Raw genomic sequence first — 20,574 nt, 5'->3', positions numbered from 1 at the left:
CCCCAGAGCTCCCTGGTCCGGCGGCCATCAGGCGGAACCTGGCACCAAATGGCACACTGGCCACCCATGAACAGTTCACCACGTGCACATGGTGGCTGTCGTCTGGGATCCAGGCATGAGACGCCCTGTCCTGAGGACTCCCAATTTTTATTCTAAATTCAAAAGATCTTTAAGTTTCCTTCTCAAAGCAATGCAAACACTGTATGCTTTTGTTTTCTTTATTTAAACTCACCGAAAGGGACATACAAAAATAAAATTAACCTAAAGAATTGTTATTTCTCTAACATGACTGTCAAGACTTCTCTGTTTTTTCAGTGTAAAGTTCTGAGGTGAATCTAATGGATTTAGCTGGGATCACATTTATACTTCAGTCAATTGCATATAGCAGGAAGAGAGGGTCAAATGGTGACATAGCTGCAGGAAACTCCTTTGAGTTTTAGAATGTTAAGGAAATCCAGAAGGAACTATTTTTTTAAAGATATATTTGTTTTTATTTTTATCTCTATTTAATAGGCAGATTTTATAGAGAATGTCTTCCATCTGCTTGCTGGTTTATTCCCCAAATGGCCACAACAACCAGAGCTGAGCTGATCCAAAGCTGGGAGCCAGGAACTTCTTTAAGGTCTCCCATATGGGTTCAGAGTCCCAAAGCCTTGGGCCATTCCATGCTGCTTTCCCAGGCCATAAACAGAAGGCTGAATGAAAGTGGAGCAGCTGGGATTAGAACCAGTGCCCACGTGGAATGCTAGCACCACAAGGCAGAGGATTATCCTTTGGAACACTGCAGTGACCCCCAAACGGTTGCTCTTAAATCAGGTTTTAAAAGGTTCTGTGTGAAAATGTGGGATATAGATTGGAGTATAGCAGGATCAGTAATGCAGCAATGAACTAGGGGCTGTGACAGTAATCTGAGGGGAAAAAAAAACATTCCTAAAACAAATCATGGTTTTGTGTGGGAGAACCAACGAAGGTGAGAAAATTAGGAGATAACATTAACTGTGACTAATCCACTGTGGGAGATGAGTTTCGTTAAGATGATATAAAGGCTAACAAGGTCATGGTTTTGAGCTGCCAATGGGATGCTTCAGCAGAGACGTAGGCAGTTGTGTGCATTTCAGGCTGGAGTCATGTAGGAGGTAAAGCCGTTGAGTTCAGGGTATAATAACCAGGGACAAATGTTTGGAGTGAGAAGAAGGTTGAGGCCTGAAGAAGGAACCAAGATAATCAGTACTGACTGCCACTGATGGAACATGTGGAGGTTGTAATAACCAAGGGATTATTTCTGTTAGACTCCTTTGGTTACTCTTTCTTTCCCTTTTCTCCTCCTGGTGATCCTCCTGTTAAACCCTGAGCCCGTGTGGATTTAGCAGACTCTCTCAGTAAAGATTCAAGTAAATTAATAATTCTGAAGGAGGAAGCCAAGGAGGAATGATTGCAGAGGAGGTAGGAGAACCACAAGGTTGTCATGGAAATCCCTACAGAATGTTGTTAGTAAAGTTAAGGGAAATGCTGTAGCTAGATATAATAGCACAGGGCCTGGAGATAAAACCCAACTGCTATGTAGTGTCTTTGATGTGGATATCAGATACCACCAGGCCTTGGTTTCTGTTGGCTTAAAAGTTCTTAACAAACCAACCTGTTACTAAAATTAACTCACTGAATTGAGGGATGGTAGGTCCTTGATCCCCAGACCCATGAGGTTATTTATTGCCTCCAGAGTTAACCACTTGATGTTTAGTCTTGTAGGTTTTCCATGAACCTCAAGCTCTGAGGGGCGAAAAAAATAGTAGCTACCACCTGATTGATTAAAATGCACTTTACCATCATCAGAATTCCCAAAAGAGCACAGAATCCCTACCAATCAAAGACAGGTTGTGAGCACTGCAGACCAACCAGGGATCTGCTCATGAGCTGCACTTAGCAGCTCTTAACTTTATCCCCCAGTGGTTAATATCTTAATCACTGGGTAGGGGTGGAGGGGGGTAACAGGAATTAAGTGCGGGCTCTGAGTTCCTGCAGTACACCTTGCAAATAAATACCTGACTTCTTGTACCACCATTATGCCAGTGGTTAGGCGAATGGATTCAGGTTCGGAGTTCTACCACAGAAGGAGTCTGTAGCAACAGTGTGGATTCCTAGAGGAGGAGAGGAGGAGCCGGAGCGTGGGTGTACACGTGCAATTAAAATGGAGTATTATGTGAGACCCTTCAGAAAGCTTGGCAGCTAAAAGAAAGAAGGGAAGAAGCTGGAATGAAAGGCAGTTTATGTATGTGAATTAGAAGGAATGCAGGGAAGGGCATTTAGGAGCCCCACTCAAGAGTAAGAAGCAAGAGATTGTGAAGACAAGGGAAGGGATATAGCCGAAGCCTTGGATAGGAAGATGATGTCTGACTTTGCCATTTTGTATGTGAGTGCAGAAGACAGGAATGAGTCTAAGTATGCGTTAGTGTGTCCATAGAGGAGCAATTGTCTCCATTTCCTCAGTAACCAGATAGTCCAAGTCGTGTGCTGAGAGGAAGCTGGATAGGGCTGCAGGAGAGTGAACTATGCTGCGTGCAGAGGCATTTCCTATTGCTGTTACAATCCATGAAATACAGTGATGTAAGTCTGAGCAGCAAGATTTGTCTTAAGCTCAGCAGCCAAGACAGAAGAGAAAGAAGTCACAGAATTAGACTGGTCTCCTTTGAGATTTTTATTCAATACAAGACACAATACGTCAGTGGGAAAGAGGGTGAAGGTGGAAAGGGGCTGGTTAATGTGGAGTAGATGGAGAAGCAAGTGGGAGAGGAGATGCAAAGGAGCTGTGTGTGGGAGAGGAGATGCGGAGGAGCTGCATGTGGCCGAGGAAGGTGAGTCCTCTCATGGAGCTGAAGGTGGCCTGCAGTGCAGGAATCCATTTCCCGTTACTGCAGTGAAATGTCAAAGGCTGAGTACTTAGTGAAGAACAGGTTAACTTAACTCACAGATCAGGTCTGTGGTTCTGGCACCAGTGCACACTTCCCTCTGTCTCATGAGGATCTCCTGGCAGAATGACTCACAAATGGTGGGAAGAGAGAACACGGTGAGATGGGTCCCCAGCAGACTGTGGTAATCGCTTTCAAGGGCAGCACTCCCAAGGACCCAACTTGTACCAACTCCACCTCTTAAAAAAGGTCTCATCAGCTCTTAACATTGCCACATCGGAGACCTGCCTCACGACATGGGAACCTTGCTTGGGACACACTGCTGTCAGGTACAAAGTGCAGAGAGGTGTTACACGCAGCTGCAACTATAATGCAATAGCTGACAAAGTCTTGAGTCTTCTGTGCTTCAGTGTTGTCCCCTCGGTGTGTGCCTTGCCAGTCTCCCTGATAGCTAAGGGCTCTGCAAGCCAGAGGGGTAATGCTAAAACAATAAACTTGACGAATCAAATTATGGCAAATTTAGTTTAAGGTTCTCAACTAGGTTTTATTCACAAGTCTAGAAGCAGGCAATCGTCAGAACCACAACCTTTTTAAAGAACTCCAGGACTGCAATTTGACCAAACAGAATTCAGGAAAATAGGAGTGTCCTACAGAAATATCCCAATGGGTTGAAGCTCAGTGCTTTGCCTTATTTGATCAGCTGGACCACCTCAGGCCGGTGGCAGCTCACTCAGCTGCGGCGACCCCAGGCTCCGTCTTTGTTACAAGAGTATTCAAAATTGGGCTTGTCATTTGCTTCTATCCCAAGCGGGTTGCATTTAGCCGCATAGGGACTCTAGTACTGAGGCACCCTCAATCAGGCTTAAACTAAACAGACTAATAACATTTCTGATCTCTGTAGAAGTTTTGTGCTAAGAGCTTCTTAGGTTGGGTATCACTGAACTCCTAGGACAATCTTGTCTTTATGGCTAGTCATTTATGGAAGATATTAACTCCATTACAGGTTGAGCTTGGCTGGTTTTTTTTTTTTTTTTAAATAACCTCTTTTCCCAAATCAATTTTGAAAGAGGTGTTTGCTTTATTCATTGTATAGTCTGCCAGAGCTCTTGGCAACCTCATGGGTCTCACATAACCCAAAGTTGATAAGAAAAATCTGAAAGAATATTCCTTTAATACCCATACATTGCAGGAATTGGAAGAAGGATTCTAAAGCCGAGCTTTTGGGGCTGGCAGGAATTTCACTGGGGAAGGAACAGGTGAGAAGCCCCCTAGGGGTGCTGAAAATCCACCGTCCTCCCCGCAGAACTACAGAATCTTGACTTAGGAGTCTTTGGCAGGAAGCCCCAGAGCGGTAAAATCCTGAAGCCTTTGATCAGTGGCTTTTCTGAACACCCGTCCTCCCTCTGCCTGCCTGCCTGCCTGCCTGCCTCGTTGGAGGGTTGAGAAATCTTATTAAAGGCCTTTCAAAAAAGCTCCGCGGCGTGGAGCAGCTGCTTCTGGTGTGCGAGAGATTACACGCGAGTGATGTTGGCCAGGGGGGCCCTTGCCAGCTCGGGCCTCCGCTGGGGAGACTTCAAAAGCAAGGCTCTCAATTAAGGAAACAGCCTTTTCTGGTTGTGGCTCTGAATTTCATTTCCAGCACAAGCTCTTTGGGTGGATGATAAGAAGCAGGGATAAGAGCCTGCTCTTGCCTGAATGGCTTCCTTCCTGAGGGAGGAGAAAAAAGGGAAAGAAACAGATTAGCCCAGGCATCAGGCCCCTGATTGAGCTTCCGTTTTGATAAACAACCAAGAGCCTTTCACCACCTGGGGCTGTTTGGGTTTCTCTTCTTGCACTGCCCCACTCCACTGTGCTTTATTTTTTAGAGTTGACCCTCTGCATTGTGGGGCATTGTGTCCTTTTTCTACAGAAAGCCCTTAATGGAGTAAATCTGCTAAGAGTCGATGGTAACCAGACATCCATTAGAGAGGTCTATTTACATGCAGTCTCTCCTGTGGATTTTGAAAAGCGTGGAATGGAAAAAAAATTGCTGGAAAATACAGTCATTAAAGTCCTTTTTCCCTGTTGCCTCCGCCCCTTCTAACCCTCCATCTGCTAATGGGGGAGGGGAAGCCAGAGTGACAATATATGGACATATTTTGAAAGACAGGGTACGGTGTCAAGTGAAAAGTGGAGGAGGCCTCTGGCTTTTACAATTTTCCATTCTGTTGATGTGATCCAAGGGTCTTTTCCTTATGAGTTCATGGAATGGTCTAATTTAAAAGAACTTCTAAAAATTTTTTTACACAAAATAAGATGGCCTCATTGGAAATGTGAGATTCAACTTTGCAGTTAGTGGAGTCTTGGCAGAGTGCTGTGGGAATTGGATATCTCCTGATCCTTGTGGAGTTTCCACGGTGAATCTTTCAATGAAGAGATGGTGTTATTGTAATGTTTTTAAAATCTACATATTGAGGATTCTAACTTTTGTTTGCCATGATTTGTAATCTTCATGTGATTAACACTCCTGTACCAGGACATTTTTGTTTTAAGTAGGGAAATCTAGTGGCAAACTCAAGTCATTGTATTTTCCTGATCAATGCATTTGCGGGTGTGAAGTGGAATATTGGATTTGCACATAGCTGGGAAACTACGCAGAAGCAATGCTGTCACCTCATATCACATACTGAGGTAGAAAAGTGTGAAGTGTTAGACTTATAAAAGTAGTAACAAATCAGATCTTGCTTAGTTGTGTGTGTTAGGTTTTAAACACACTTAAAGTTCTTACAGTATATTTCTACAGCCAAGTCCTCTTTTCACAATTAGCTTACTGCAAGCTAGGAGGGAAATATCTCCTGCCATGGTGGCAGGATTTGGAGGGTGGGGCTGCCTAAAGAAGGGGAAGGGGGAAAGATGAAGGAGGCGGGAAAGCCAGGCAAAGGGGCGGGGGAGGAAGGAGAAGTAGGAAGAAGGGGAGCAGGCCCACCTGGAGGCTCACTTTATATTACCCAGATGATCCTGCAAGGTGTGGGGTGTGGGGGAATTGGCTGGGAGGGGCTGCGGCTGGGCCCCAGGGACTGGTGGCTGAGATTATCACAAGTGATTGGTAGGTAGATGGGGATTAATGGGAGGGGTCGCAAGAGAACACTGGGTGAAGTTCTCAGTTATGACATGAGGTCACATCTCATTGGTGGATAACCAAAACTGGCTCAAATTTCACAAGCAGTGAGAAGGGGAAGCAGGAAGCGGTGCCTGGTACAAGATGGGATGTTTGAATCACTCCTCACAGTGTTAACAGCCTAAAGCAAAACAAAAATCTGTTGCTGAGCAACACCCCCATCTAGCTGGAGGCTGTAGAAGGCCCCTGTGCCCACCACCTACCGCCCAAACCGGGTCTGTGTCCAATGTGCAGAAAGCCAATCACTGACATCGGGCTGGTGGAAGAAAGCAGGTGTTTATTACAAAGTGGGAAGCAAAGAGCTATTGTTTAATTCCTTGATGCCCCAAGAAATTAGGAGTGAAAGTTCTTTTAGACTGAAATTTGAGCTGAGAGGTGCGTGGCCACCTTGTGTTTAAGTTTCTGATTCGTCAGTGGAACTCATGACCTTCCTGTGATTGGTCGGTGATGCTTTTGTGCTCTTTAAGGAATTTATGATGGCCTGGTGGGCTCCAGTTGATCTATGGGTTCTAGGCAGGTTTCAGTTACATTCCACCCAAACCTGGAATCCCACTACACAAATCACTAAGATATCAGAGAAGCAGATAATTGAGTCTGGTGATTAGAGCCTTGTAAAGGCAGTCAGTAGGAATCCTTATGATGGAGGACAGGCAAGGACTCCTGGGATTAAAGGAGACAAATACAAGGCTGGGTCATGCTTCTGTGTTGTGGGGGTTTGACTTCAAGGTCCCTGTTTTTTGTTACTCTCAGTCCTGAGGGAATTGGGGAGGCCACAGCTCTGGCCACATCTTGCTGTTAATTGGCAGGGTGTTTTCAGATTTAGAAGGGAGGAACTTGTCAAGAAACTTCTGGTCCCAGAGTTAGCTGTGGAGATACTCCTTGTCATGGTAGCATTTGGCCCAGTTAGCATCTGCCCAGCATTATCTTGCTGATTCATCACCGTGTCAGAGCAATAATGAAGCCAGCACCAAGCTAGCATTTTCACACTTATGATGAAAGCTGAAGAAATTGTATTTCTATAGTTTCTTGCTAGATTATCTGTATTAAGTACCCATAATAATCTGACTCTCAAACTCTCAAAGCTAAAAGTTCAATCCAAGATGGACTTTTTTCCCCCACAAAATTATACTACCTACTTTTGGATTTTTAGGACCTATTAAAGAAAAAGCATTTCCACTTATTGCAAGGCTAGGGACCCTTGAAGCCAAGCATTCTGCACATAATTTCAGACACGCCAGTGTTTCCAGCTCTATCCTGTTATGGCAAAAGCAGATAACTGAGTTCATACAGACAATTGCATTGCTGAAGAGACCTGAAATCCTCCAAAAAAGTTCTGCGTTTTAGAGGGATTAGGGGAAAAAGTAAAAACTTTAATTCATAAAGCTATCCCAAAGCACTGAACAATCATTGAAATTGTAGCAAAGTTTTCCCAAAATTAGAAAACAGGTGAATATAGATCTAACAGTACTTTGAATAAAAAATAGAGATGTAACAGATTTTATTAATTCATTCAGTCTTAGGTCACTATGTTATGACAACATAAAAGCTTGCATATGTGGAACTTACTCTCATTTTCATTGGAGAGGAGTGACATAAATCATAAACAATCATTTTTATTCCTTCTCAAGGAGTACTGAGGCCAAGCTGTGTTGCTGTGAAACACCATCTCTTTCTTTTATAGGTTAAAAGCAAAATAAATTTCTTAATTTTACAAAATCTAGCCTAGGAGACTGTAAGAATCTAGTTTTAATCACGCATTCTTACCTTGGCAGTGGACCTGGTGACCCAAGCAACCAAGCAAGTTTAACAAGTGAGAAAGAAATTTCTCAAGGCAGTGATCTCTCTAGCTCAAAAAAGAAAAATCTTTTAATCCAGTGTGCAATCACAACTGAAACAAATTCTCGAGGCAGTGCTATCTCTAGCTCCAAAAAGGAAGACAGTCTCTTAAACCCAACATTCAGGTACAGCTGAACCAATTAGCATAAGAGTTATTACCCTGGAACACAAGAGCCATTGCCTTGGCATTGTCACGCATGGGATTGCTACTTATCCAAAACATCTTCCTAGATCTTAACACTAAATCTAATTTCTTGTAACAAACACCTGACACCAGTGACACATGATCAACAATCACCTACCTGAGGCTGTTTCTGAAATAAATATGTGTTCATGTAGCTGCAAGAGTCCCAAGGGTGATTGTTGGGCAGTGGCTGAGTGCCACGGGCCAGGATCCCAGTCGGTGCTGGTCCCAGTCCCTTCATGGTCACCAATTTTTGCCTAACAACTAATTGGAGGCTTGGCTGTAGAACCCCCAACTGAGTCTACTCATGTGGCACTCAGAAAGCCAACCACTGATTTCAGAGTGGTGGAAGAAACCAGGTATTTACTGCAAAATGTAGAGTAAGGAAATGGCAGTGATTGCCTTCTTCCAAGGCTCCCTAAGGAGATAGGGGTGAAGGTTCTTGTAACTGGAATTTGTGCTGAGAGGTGCATGATCAGCTCATGTCCAAGTTCCTGATTGGTCAGTGGAGCTCTTGACCTTCCTGTGATTGGTCATTGATGATGTGCTCTTTAGGGAACTTTAATGGTTAGGAGGGCTCCAGTTTGTGTTGGGGTTATGTGAAGGTGGCAGTTATATTTTGCTGAAACCTGGAATCCTACACAGGTCACTTCAAGACAACACTGGCTATCAACATTCTTCTAATGGAGAAGCAAATGGTTTCTTGAGTCTGGTGATTAGAACTTCATAGGGCAAGCTGGGTCACTTCCCTAAGTTAATGAACTTTTGATAGGGAATAGGCAAGGATACCTTGGGTTAAAGAAGAGATAAGAGGCTGGGTCCTTCTTTTACATTATGGTAGTTAAGTTTCAAATCTGTTCAGTTTAACAATAATGAAATATGTAGATGCTTTGGGAAATACTGAGATATTTAACAATAAATGAAATTCAACAATGAATGTTAACCCTACCTTTAGGCTTAATCAGTTACATAAATGTAGTGCATGACAAATTCAGAGTTCATGCAAAAGATCTTGAACATACATTGTAACTGACAAACAGCTCATGCAATCTTGTGCTATACCAGTTGACAAATAACATTGCAAGATAAGTGAGCCCTCATTCAGTGCCTGCTGTCTTGTGGAACCATGTCTGGAGTGATACTCATTTTGAGCATGACAGCCCTCTATAATACTCTTTCAAATAAACTTCAACAGTGTAGAAAGGCACATGTGTTTAGGTTGTCTTAAACAAGGGACAGCTGAAGGAATAGACTGTTCCACCTTGATAAAATAAAATTTAAAGATGATACAGGATTTTAAAATTTGATGGTATAATACACTGTGAGCCAAGACAACTGAAGATTTTGTATGCATTTTTTGTATTTCTATGTGACTCAAATAGGTGCATTCACCAAATTTTTTTTACAGACACATAAAAGAAAATCAGTATTACGCTCAAATTATTCTTTAATGTATCAACCATGTTGGAACAAATTCACAATTTTTAAATTGTTTTTTAAAATTTGTTTATTTTTATTGCAAGTCAGATATACAGACAGAAGAGACAGAGTGGGAGATCTTCCATTCAATGATTCACTCTCCAAGTGACTGCAATGGTGGGAGCTGTGCCAGTCCAAAGCCAGGAACTTCTTCCAGGTCTCCCATGTGGGTGCAGGGTCCCAAGGCTTTGGACCATCCTCCACTGCTATCTCAGGCCACAAGCAGGAAGCTGGATGGGAAGTAGGGTTGTTGGGATTAGAAACAGTGTCCATATGGGATCTCGACATGTTGAAGTTGATGACTTTAGCTGGTAGGCCACCGTGCTGAGCTCCAAATTCACAATTTCAAAATAAGTTGTTAGAGCCAACAGCATTGAGTTTCAGATGTCAATTATACAAATGGAAATATTGACTAGTCATTTGTTAACTGCAAAGCTGAGTGGGTTTTTCCTTAGCTTAATATAGAAATAAAAAAACTGGGAATTGGTTGTGACACAGAGAATCTTTATTTGCAAAGTAAACAAGTGAATATGAAAAGAAGGAAGGGGAAAGCACCCCCTAGGAGAGTGCTGGGGGATGGGGTGTCTCCTGAAGAGAGAGAGAGACACTGTTTCCAAAAGTGCCTTGATGTTTCCCATCAACCAGTGTATGAGTAAATGTGAGGCATTGAGATGATGGCCCAGGAAGAATGGCCTCACAAGGTTAGCTCCTAGACTTGACACAAGTGTGAGACTGTGCAAGGTGAAACAGTATTCCTTCAACTGTCACTTGTTTTAAAAAACAAGACTCTTAGCCCAAAGCCCTAAGTACTTTTGGTAGGTTCAACAGGATGAGACTAGAGAACTAATTGTTGGATTTAGCCATGCACATTTCAGTGGTTAACTTGAAAATAACAGTCTGGTGGTGGAGTAATAAATAGGAAGAAAGATTTTATTGTAGAGTCCAAGAGAGAAATTAGAAGACAACAGTATTAGATAATTTACTCAGGGAAAGCAGTTTTTTTTTGGGGGGGGGGTTGGTTATTGTTTTTTACTATTTGAAAAAATAGTATGAGATAGGGAAGCAAAATGGATTTTTTTTTAATTTTTGAGTTTTTTAAATTAAGTAAAGCAACTTATATGCTGTTGGAAATAGAAAAAGAGGAAATTGATGATGGCTTGATGAAGGCAACATCTTCAGGAGGTCGGTATTTTAGTATAGGAGAGATGGATGGTGTCTGGGACCCAAACAGGTGGGGCATACATAGTTTGCAGACAGTTGATACATAAGAAAAAGAAATCCAGCGAGTAGAAATGTAGGTCCATCTGATTGGGGCAACAGATTGTGTTGGACCCTGTACTGGCACTCACACATAAGAATCGGGTCTAGGATCACCTTAGACAAAGTTTCTTTGGGGATCCCTCCAACTAAACTGCTGATATCAGAACCCCAATCATGAAGAGACTATGTCAGCCAGTGGATTCTGAATAGATTTTATCGTGCTTGGAGCATTGAGATTGGCAGCAATTCAGAATTGACAAACGATCAAAACTGAATGAGCAGGACCCTCAGAGCATGCCCCATATTGGGGACCTGGAATAGGTGGGAGGTTGGATGGGGCTTTTCACTATTTCTCTCCCCTTATCCCGGATACAGAAAAAAATATTAATGTGGAAACACTGGTCTTGCTCACTTTCCTGAAGCCCTTGATCCTTTGTACCTTAATCAACTCTGTACAGGTTATAAAAATAGAATAATTAATTAAAATAAAGAGATGTAGGTCCAGGTAGATAGGTATATATGAGAAGGTAGCAAGTTCCTCAAATGAATAAAGACTCTGGGGTTGGGAAATGAAGGTAAAACCTGAAGCTATGAAATGGGAATAAATTAGGAAAAGTAAAGTATTAGTAAAGATTCAATGGAGAATAAATGTAGTGCCTGGAATAGCACCTGGCACATCGTAATAATTCAACGATTGCTAGCCATCTTTACTCTGTTATTCTTTTTTTTTAATTCTGTGTTGAAAATCTTTACATAGTTAATTAGGGTAAAAAGGTTCAAGGGCTACAGGAACTTAGATAAGACTATTATTTTTTCCATATTGTTTCCTTCATGTTTAAAGGAGGGGTATTACGGGAGAAGGCCCACCCAATTTCCCACCCTCCCCAGGTCCCGGATGTAGGGTATGCTCTGAGGTTCTTGCTCAAGTGGTTTTGATATTTCAACAGTTATGAATCGCTGCCAATCTTGCCACTCCAAGCACTATGAGGTCTTTGAAGAATCCACTGATTGACATAATCCATCATAGAGTCTCTGTTTGCCCCGTATTTCGCTGCCAAGATATAGCTGAGATGGTTGGTTGACCTGTTCTGTCTTCTCTCTTTTCATGGTTAAGGTTCTGAGTCTGGCATTTTGGTTGGGGAGATCTCCAAAGAAACTTTGTCTGAGGTGTTCCCAATCCAGATTCTTGCATGTGCTAGCAAGTACAGGGCCTGGCACAGTCCATCACCCTGAACAGCTGGTGGTTGCAATTGCTGGGTTGATTGTTTTCACTCCTGACTTCCACTGGAACCAATGGGTGTTGCAGTCCAGCCTGGTTCTGCCCAGCACATACTCGGCCCTCACATAAACCAGTGGGAGCTGCAGCCTAGTTGCAGCGACCCACAATAACCCCCACCAGGCCCGCCCCCTACCCTGGTTTACCAGTATGTGTAGCAGTAGTCCAGTCTGTCCCAAACCCCATTCCACCCTAGCAGCTGTCCTAGATTTATGCCCTCCTGTGGAAGTGGTAACCCAAGAGGGAGGAGCCCACTATTTCCCTCCCAGACCTCTCCCACTCCCAGATTATGCCCTCTCCAGATAGTTCTGTGGTTTGACTTGACAGAACTAGCCCCAGTGCCAGCTTCTGCCAGGTGATGCTTTGGCTAAGGCCAAACAAACCTCACCCACTCTAATTTTGTTTGCACCAGTAGGAATCATCAGCCCAGCCTGGCTTTTCCCTGATCTAGGCCAATAACTGAGGCATACAGGTGTTGTAGCCCTGCCTAGTCTGCTCTGCCCCCATCCCAGCCCATGCTCTCCAGTGGGAGTAGCTATCCAGCAAAGGAACCCTCTCTTATTCCCCTGCTGGCTCTGCCCCTTCCTTCCTTCTTCTCAGGCTTGCTGGTTGGGTGCTGCGGTCACTTCCGGTACAGGCAACCTCACATTGGCATTCTATATTGTGCACTAGTCTTTGTTGTGACTGAACCTAACTCGACCCACACTGTTCTGGTGCTTGGATTTGCCAGTGGATGACATGGACAGATTCAGCCTAGTCTTCTCCCAACCCCTAACAAATGTATGGCAGTTGGTAACATTCCATGGCCTGATCTGGGCTGTTTCCTATTATGTTTCTTGTGCTTACTGCCGGGTCTGTGTCCTGCCAGAGGAGTTGCCCAGCCTCCTCCAACAGAACCGCTCCCAATGCCAGGTTTCACACTTACCAGTGGGTCCATGAGCCAGCCCTATTCAGCCCATCTCCTGTCCTAGCAGGAGCAGTGGCTTTTCCTGACTGGCCTTCATCCCAAACTGGTTCTTGCTGTTGGATACTTCAGCCCAGCCATGGTTTGTCCATACCCACATATGGCTCACACATGGCTTAGTAGGGGTTTGAGACCTTGCCTAGTCAATCGCACATCTATCCTGGTCCTCCAGGACACCAGAGGGTGTTGGGGTCTGGCCTGGCTTGGTGCATCCAATCCTAGTCCACACTTGTGCCAAGGGAGACTACAACTGTTTCCTGATCAGAACGCAGCCCCCATTCCAGGTCACACGCCCCTTGGTGGGAACCTCAACCCAGCTAGGGTTGTCCCCTTAGCTCCCCAACCAGGCCTGTTCCCAGCCATAGATCACTTGCATGCCAGTGGTTGCTCTGACTCAGCTTGGCACAGCCCCTCACCTGTCCTGACCTCTGCCTTAGACACTGTGGCTTAGTGTTCCTGGCTCACTCAGACCAGTAGGTGCAAGAGCCTAGCTCAGCATGACCTGTGCTCCCTCCTGGTCACTAGTTTTGCTTGTGAGCTAAGGTTTGCTCAGTCCTGCCTGATCTTCCCTGTCCCATTACCAATTGACACATTTGCCAGCTGTTGGAGCTGCTTTTCCCAGCTTGTCCGACCCCCAGGTCTGGACCACAGGTTCACCAGCAGGAGCTATGGTTCGCCAAGGGAGTTTCCCAAGTTCCTCCACTTAATCCACTCCGAGTCTCAGTTCTCATACATGCCATTGGGTTTAGGCCAGTGCCCAGAGCATTCTGCCTTCCATTTGGCCTTGTATGACCTGGTGAATGTTGCAGCCCGGACCACCCCACACCCTATTCAGGATGCACATTTGGGTGGTGCTGCCCTGACCAGTCCAGACTATTGGGGGTTCCTTTACCTGTGATTGATGGAAGGCTCCTTGGTCACACCTGGCTTAGTCCATCACCACCCCAACTCTTGAGCTAACCAGTGGGGCTAGAATTTCCACAGGGTGTGGTGCACACATCCCTCACAGAATTTACCCCAGGTTATGGTTCTTGAGTGCTAGTTAATGTAATGGCTTGCTTAATGTGACCCTTCTCCTGATCCATCATCATGTCAGGAAACATGATATGATTGTGCAGGACAAGCCATGAGCCATAGCTTTTGCATGGATTGGTATTTGGTGGTCAGCATTGTTCAGTGATTACAAGTTTTACAAAGGAAGAGTTATTGTCATTGGGAATCTTTATGAATGCTTCATGTCCTAGAAGCAGAATGGTTCAACCTGGATCTAACTAAGCAGCGACTCAAAGAATCAAAACCCCAGAGCTCCCTGGCCTGGCGGCCAGCAGGCAGAGCCTGGCACCAAATGGCTCACTGGCCGCCCAGGGACAGCTCACCACGTGGTGGCTGTCATCTGGGATCCAGACATGAGAAGCCCTGTCCTGAGACCCAACAGCAGCCAGGAGGCTGCTGGAAGTTTAAACTCCCAGAAGCAAGGTTGCACCCCTCCCCAATGCCATCCACCACCCAATGAAGGTGGCGGGTGGGTCCTGGCTCTGCCCCAGTCACAGAGACCTCCCCTCTTGGTGTACTCACCCCGAAGGGAGCAGCCCCTGGGAGCCCAGCAGGCCCAGGGATAGCTCACCACGTGCACATGGTGGCTGTCATCTGGGATCCAGGCATGAGATGCCCCGTCTTGAGACCCCTACTTTCTGTTATTATACTCTTTACTCTTAAGAAAGTTAAGCAAGAGCCTGGTGCTGTATTCTAGTGGCTTAATCCTCATCTTGCATGTGCCAGGATCCCATGTGGGTTCACCGGCTGTTCCACTTACCATCCAGTTCCCTTCATGTGGCCTGTGAACGCAGGTAAGGACAACACAAAGTCTTTGGACTCTGCACCCACATGGAAGATCCAGAGAAAACTTCTGGCTCCTGGCTTTGGATCGGCTCAGCTCTGGTCATTGTGGCCACTTGTGGGGTGAACTAGCGTGTGGAAGATCTTTCTCTCTCCTTCTTTCCATAAATCTGCCTTTCAGAAAAAAAAAATCTTTAAGAAAATAAAAGCAAATAATAAAAAAGAAAGTTAAACAAACTTAAAATAGGTGGAAAAATTTTGATACTGATCTAATGTAACTTCTTACAAGAATTTTTCATTACCATTTGCCACCACAGACCTCTGATTTGAACTAGTTTTGAATTTGTTTATTGCCATACACCCTATACAGGCTGTGTTATATACTACTCTGGGGTGCTGGTAACAACTTGATGACCCAAGTTGAACTTTTCACAGCACCTGATTTCCCTAGCAACCAGAGTCAGTTTTGTGGGAAACACATGATTTAGTCGTATCTTTCCCCTCATATTGCTAAGGAGGGTTTGAGAGAGTTTTGTTTTTCTTGAGTTGGCTGAGCTAGAAGATGCTCTGTTCCTTTGGCCAGGAGATGTTTCCTCTGATTCTGGGTATCTCCATATACTTTTCGCAATGTGAAATGATGCCCATCGCACTTTCAAGGATGCTGCTTTTCTTGTTTCTATTCCTAGTAGCTGAATCATACATTCAGCAAGAATCCATTGCATATGTCCCTAAAACTGTTTACTGATTATAATTAGAAAACATAATGTATGGTTTGTGGATTACTGATCCATGAGTATAGAAACAAAGTCAAATGCTTTGTAAATGGCTAAAGAAGTCAAGTGTATTAGAGAGTAAAGATGTTCATTATAAGTTTTAAAGAAAGCTTTTAAGAATGAAAAAAATAGTAATAAACTTAGATTTGGAAGTACCTACATGTTTTGCATCTACCATGAAAAATTTTAAGCTAGAATCACTGTTTTAAAGATTTGTTGATTTTTTGATTTGAAAGTCAGAAAGTGGGAGAGACAAAGTGAGCTTCCATTCACTGGTTCACTCCCTAGTGGCTGCTGCCAGGAGCCCAGTGCTGCTTCTGGATCTTCCACGTGGATGCAGGAGCCCAAGCATTTAAACATCCTCCCCATCTTTCTCAGGTGCCTTAACACGAAGCTGGGTGGGAAGTGCAGCAGGCAAATCTCAAATTGGTACCCATATGGGATGCCAGAATTGCAGGTAGCAGCTTTCTCTATTACACAACAATCCCATAAACCAGAAATTATAAACAATATGCTGTGAAATAGTTTATGTGAGAATGACAATTCATGCATTGATCAGATTGGTACTTAAGTACACTTAATTTTTTTTGTTAAAATAAGACATTTAAAATGTGTACATTTTATGGTTTCTTTTTTTCAATTTTAATGGTTTCTTTGATCAACTTTTTAAAAAAAGATTCATATTTATTTCAAAAGGAGAGTGACAGATCTTCCACCTGCAGGTTAACTCTCCAAATACTTAAAACTCCAGTCTATACCAGGCCAAATTCAGAAGCTAGAAACTCTTTCCAGGTCTCCTACGTATATGGCAGATTGCAAGTACTTGGACCTTTCTAGGCACTTTAGAAGGAAGCTGAGTTGGAAGCAGAGCAGGAAAGACAGGATGTCAGTGCTCTGATAAGGGATGTTGGTGTCACAAGCAGTGTCTTAACTCACTGTGTCCCAGAGCTGGTCTCTTTAATCAACTTTCTAATTTACTTATCAGCTCTGTCTTGATCCAATAGAAAAGGAATTATTCTGCAGTACTTCTTAATAGCTGTGGGTTCCAGATTTGCTAGGAAACAAATATGGATGATGGAGGATCCCATTAAATAAATGTTACACGATGGCAAGCATCAAAGAGGGAGGTGAAATTTGGATCATTCTGATCAGGAGTGCAGCCTACGTTGGTGAAGTAGGATGATCTTCGATGCCCCTGTAGGTCTAATCAGGAAAGTCTGCAGAACTTTAGCTGGTGTAAGGGGATAAGGGTTTCTAAGACTGGTCTGTAGGATGGGAGGTGGGATGGACAGATCAGGCATGGTTAGGATTCCACAAGTCACACTAAGAGGAAAGAGCAGTGGTGGAGATGACCCCACATCCCCCATGACAGGCTTCTTGCTATCTCTACCCTTTTGATGCTGCTAATAAGGTCTGGATAACTTGGAACCTCAAGTCACTATCTAGCAGCAGAATGATGTAGAAGGCCTCAAGGTACAGCCTGACCTAATTCTAGAAAGAGCTAAAGATGCTTAGATTAATACGAATTGTGAAAGATTTTGACATAAAGTTTTAACATATGGATCTAGTCTTTTTGAATAAAATTACTTGAAGTCGGAAAGAAAAGTGTTTTCTAGTTTGGCAAGATGATTTCAGGTGTGATTTGTGACAGATTTTTCTACGCTTCAGGACACAGCCGTATGTACTCCCCGCAAACGGGTCTAAGAAAGAATTTTAATTCCTCTTCAAGTGCCACATCAAAAGAGCAAAACTCACACACCCACTTTGCATTTAATCATGGTCTACAAAGGTACGTTGTTTTTATGGAAGTCAAAGGCCTATTATGTAGTTATAGAATTATACTGTAAAGCCAGATTGATCACTGGCACAACAAAAATCTAACTTGAATATTTTGCTATATTCAGAATTAACTCTCCAAAGTTTATGATGTCTCTTGGACAATTTAACTACTACTTAGGTATAATTATACTTGACAATCAGCTGCTACTTTTCTGAAGACATACATTTAATGTGTGTCAGAATTAAATTGTAATGGTAGAGTCTGAATTTCTTTTATTTTAACAGATAATTTAGCTATCACATGTGCAATTTGCTTGGACAGATGCTAACTTAATGAGCCTCCCATGTTGTTAATCCCTGCTTGGCGCACTGGATAATGCATGGAAAAGGCTCTTTGAAAGGCTCTTTCTCTGTCTACAGTTGAAAGTGAATGTAACAAACGCAGGGAAACACCTAGAGGTGCAGCCGACTCAGCCTCCTCAGGGTTTTTTGGATTTGCACCTCAGTAGAAACAGGACCTCCTGGTTCTATGGACAAGTGACAGGTTCAATTCCAAGGAAGCTTCCTAATGATCTTAAAATTGCATTTGGAGCATTGTGAATTGTAATCCAAATTAAGTTATAATCTTTTGATTCATTGGCTTTCTTCTTTCAACATCAAACATATCTGAAGATTTTATGTGGAAGATGTGAAGAGATTTAACATTTTTAAAAAAGCAAAATGGCAATAAGGCAGTTGTTTTTTTTTCTTCTTTTTAATTTAATTTAATTTAAACATTTATATGAAGTGAACACATTTCACATTTTGTGATAGATTTTGGAGCATAGCAATATTTTCTACCCTACCTCCCGTCCTGCCCACATTCTGCATCAACCCTCATCCTGCCTTACTTTTTTTCCTAATTCTTGCAATGGTATATTTTCATTCCACTTAAACTCAGGCTTGACTCTCTACTAGGTAATAATATCAACACATAGCAAGTATAAAAGAAACAAATTATTATTCTTTGAGAGTATAGGCAAAAGCTGTAAACAGTAATCAAATCCCAAGATGTCAGTCTCATGTACATACCATTTTTGTTGTTGTTCTCTGTATTAGTTACTACAGATCAGGGAAATCATATATTTGTCTGAGACTGACTGATTTCACTAAATAAATGGCTTCCAGTTGAACCCATTTTGTTACAAAAGAAAAGATTTCATTCTTTTTTACAGCTGAGTAATATTCCATTACAAATACCACATTTTATTCAGTCATCAGTAAATATCTTGGTTGCTTTCATATCTTTGCTATTGTGAATCGAACAGTGTAGTCCTTTTGTAATTGCTGGTAGGGAAGGGTTGGATGATAAGTACTATGGATGCAAAGGAGGGCAGAATCTTCATAAGTTAATGTGCAAGATAAATGACATCTAGGAAAAGGAGTAAAGCAAAGTCTCAAAGGATATTTTAGTATCGAGTGGGTAAAATACATACAATGAATGAAGAGCAGGAGGAAGAAGACATGCTGGGAATGACTATGCTTGTATAGGGAAGATCAACTAGTCCAATGTTTATGAAATAAAGGGCTTCAAAAGGGGAGTGGTTAGTGATGAAATTGACTTGTGTAATGGTGAGTACTTAATGGAGCTTTGTTGAATAAGATTGAAGGCATGTTAGAGGAAGATTTTGAATGGAAAGTAATGGAAAGTCTTTAATGTGTCTGGAGCAGGAGTCTGAAAGAATAAAATCAAAGTCCTGTTGTAGTTCAGAAATAACAAGGGCCTGCCACAGGCCAATTAGTGAATTGGCAACAGTTATTGGTTCAGGAAAGCAGAATTAATTACCATATTTATTTGTGAAATGTGAACCCTCAGATCTTTGCATGATATTCAGGAGAGAAATAGGGAGCTTCTGTGATAAAATTCTGGACTAAGAGATATAAATTGACTTTCAAAGAAAGCTCCTTAAAAAGCCAGGCATGATAGACTTGCACCATTTTCATATTTTTGCTTCCCCTTTCATTTCTTCAAAGTGGAAGTGCTAACTCACCCCATGAAAGAAGGGTCAAGAGACTTCTACCAAGAACATGCCTAGATGATATTGAGTTACCCAATCAGTATCTACCCAAATCTTTCTTACTGTCTATTGAAATAACTAGTCTTTGAAAATGATTTATTCAGCTAGTCAAACTGAGGATTAGAATGGGAAACATCTAATTGCCTGAGTTGGCTATTTTCCATGTCTGCATTTACTTACAGGTTTCATATTTTTCTTATAGGGTGAGTGCATGTCCTGAGTCAGGTTTAAACAGTGCTGGTTTAGATATAGTAATCAGTCATAGAACATTGAAAAAAATGTCTCCTTAAAGTTCAAGCAATACATGGTTACCAGTTAATGACTTGATCATTGATTAGGTAGGTAAACTATCTTCTCATACTTGTTATTCTCGCACTGAAGGTTTTCCAGATGCAAGGAGCAGCAAACAGTAGGTTGTGAATCATTTTTCTTACAGCTTTCTTTTTTTTTTTAAAGATTTATTTTTATTATTATTTTTTTTTATTGGAAAGGTGGATATACAGAGAGGAGAGACAGAGAGGAAGATCTTCCGTCCAATGATTCACTCCCCAAGTGAGCACAACGGCCGATGCTATGCCGATCTGAAGCCAGGAGCCTCTTCCAGGTCTCCCACACGGGTGCAGGTTCCCAAAGCTTTGGGCGTCCTCGTCTGATTTCCCAGGCCACAGGCAGGGAACTGGAAGGGAAGCGGGGCTTCCGGGATAGAACCGGCGCCCATATGGGATCCCGGGGGGGGGGGGGGGTGTGCAAGGTGAGGACCTTAACCACTTGCGCCACCGCGCTGGGCCCAAGCTTTCTTAATCTTAAGGAATACTATATGTTTCCATGGTTAGTTTGTAGGAAGGTTGTATTCCCTAGAAACTAGCTGTCAGGCATCTTAAGGGTACAGACAGTAACCTGGCTGATGCAGGACCATAGCCATTTCATTCCTAAGTCTACACTGATTACATGAGAAAAACTGATGTTAATCTTGCCAAGGCCACTGTTATTCTGATTTTCTGTTACTTGTAGCCAAGTCAATCTTTACTCACTTTTTAACTTGAATTTTCCAATCTCTTTTCCCCCATCCC

Source organism: Ochotona curzoniae, unplaced genomic scaffold (assembly GCF_017591425.1).
Source record: "Ochotona curzoniae isolate NIBS_2020 unplaced genomic scaffold, NIBS_Ocur_1.0 contig_2210, whole genome shotgun sequence".
NCBI lineage: Eukaryota > Metazoa > Chordata > Mammalia > Lagomorpha > Ochotonidae > Ochotona > Ochotona curzoniae.
This window is presented reverse-complemented; position numbering follows the sequence as displayed.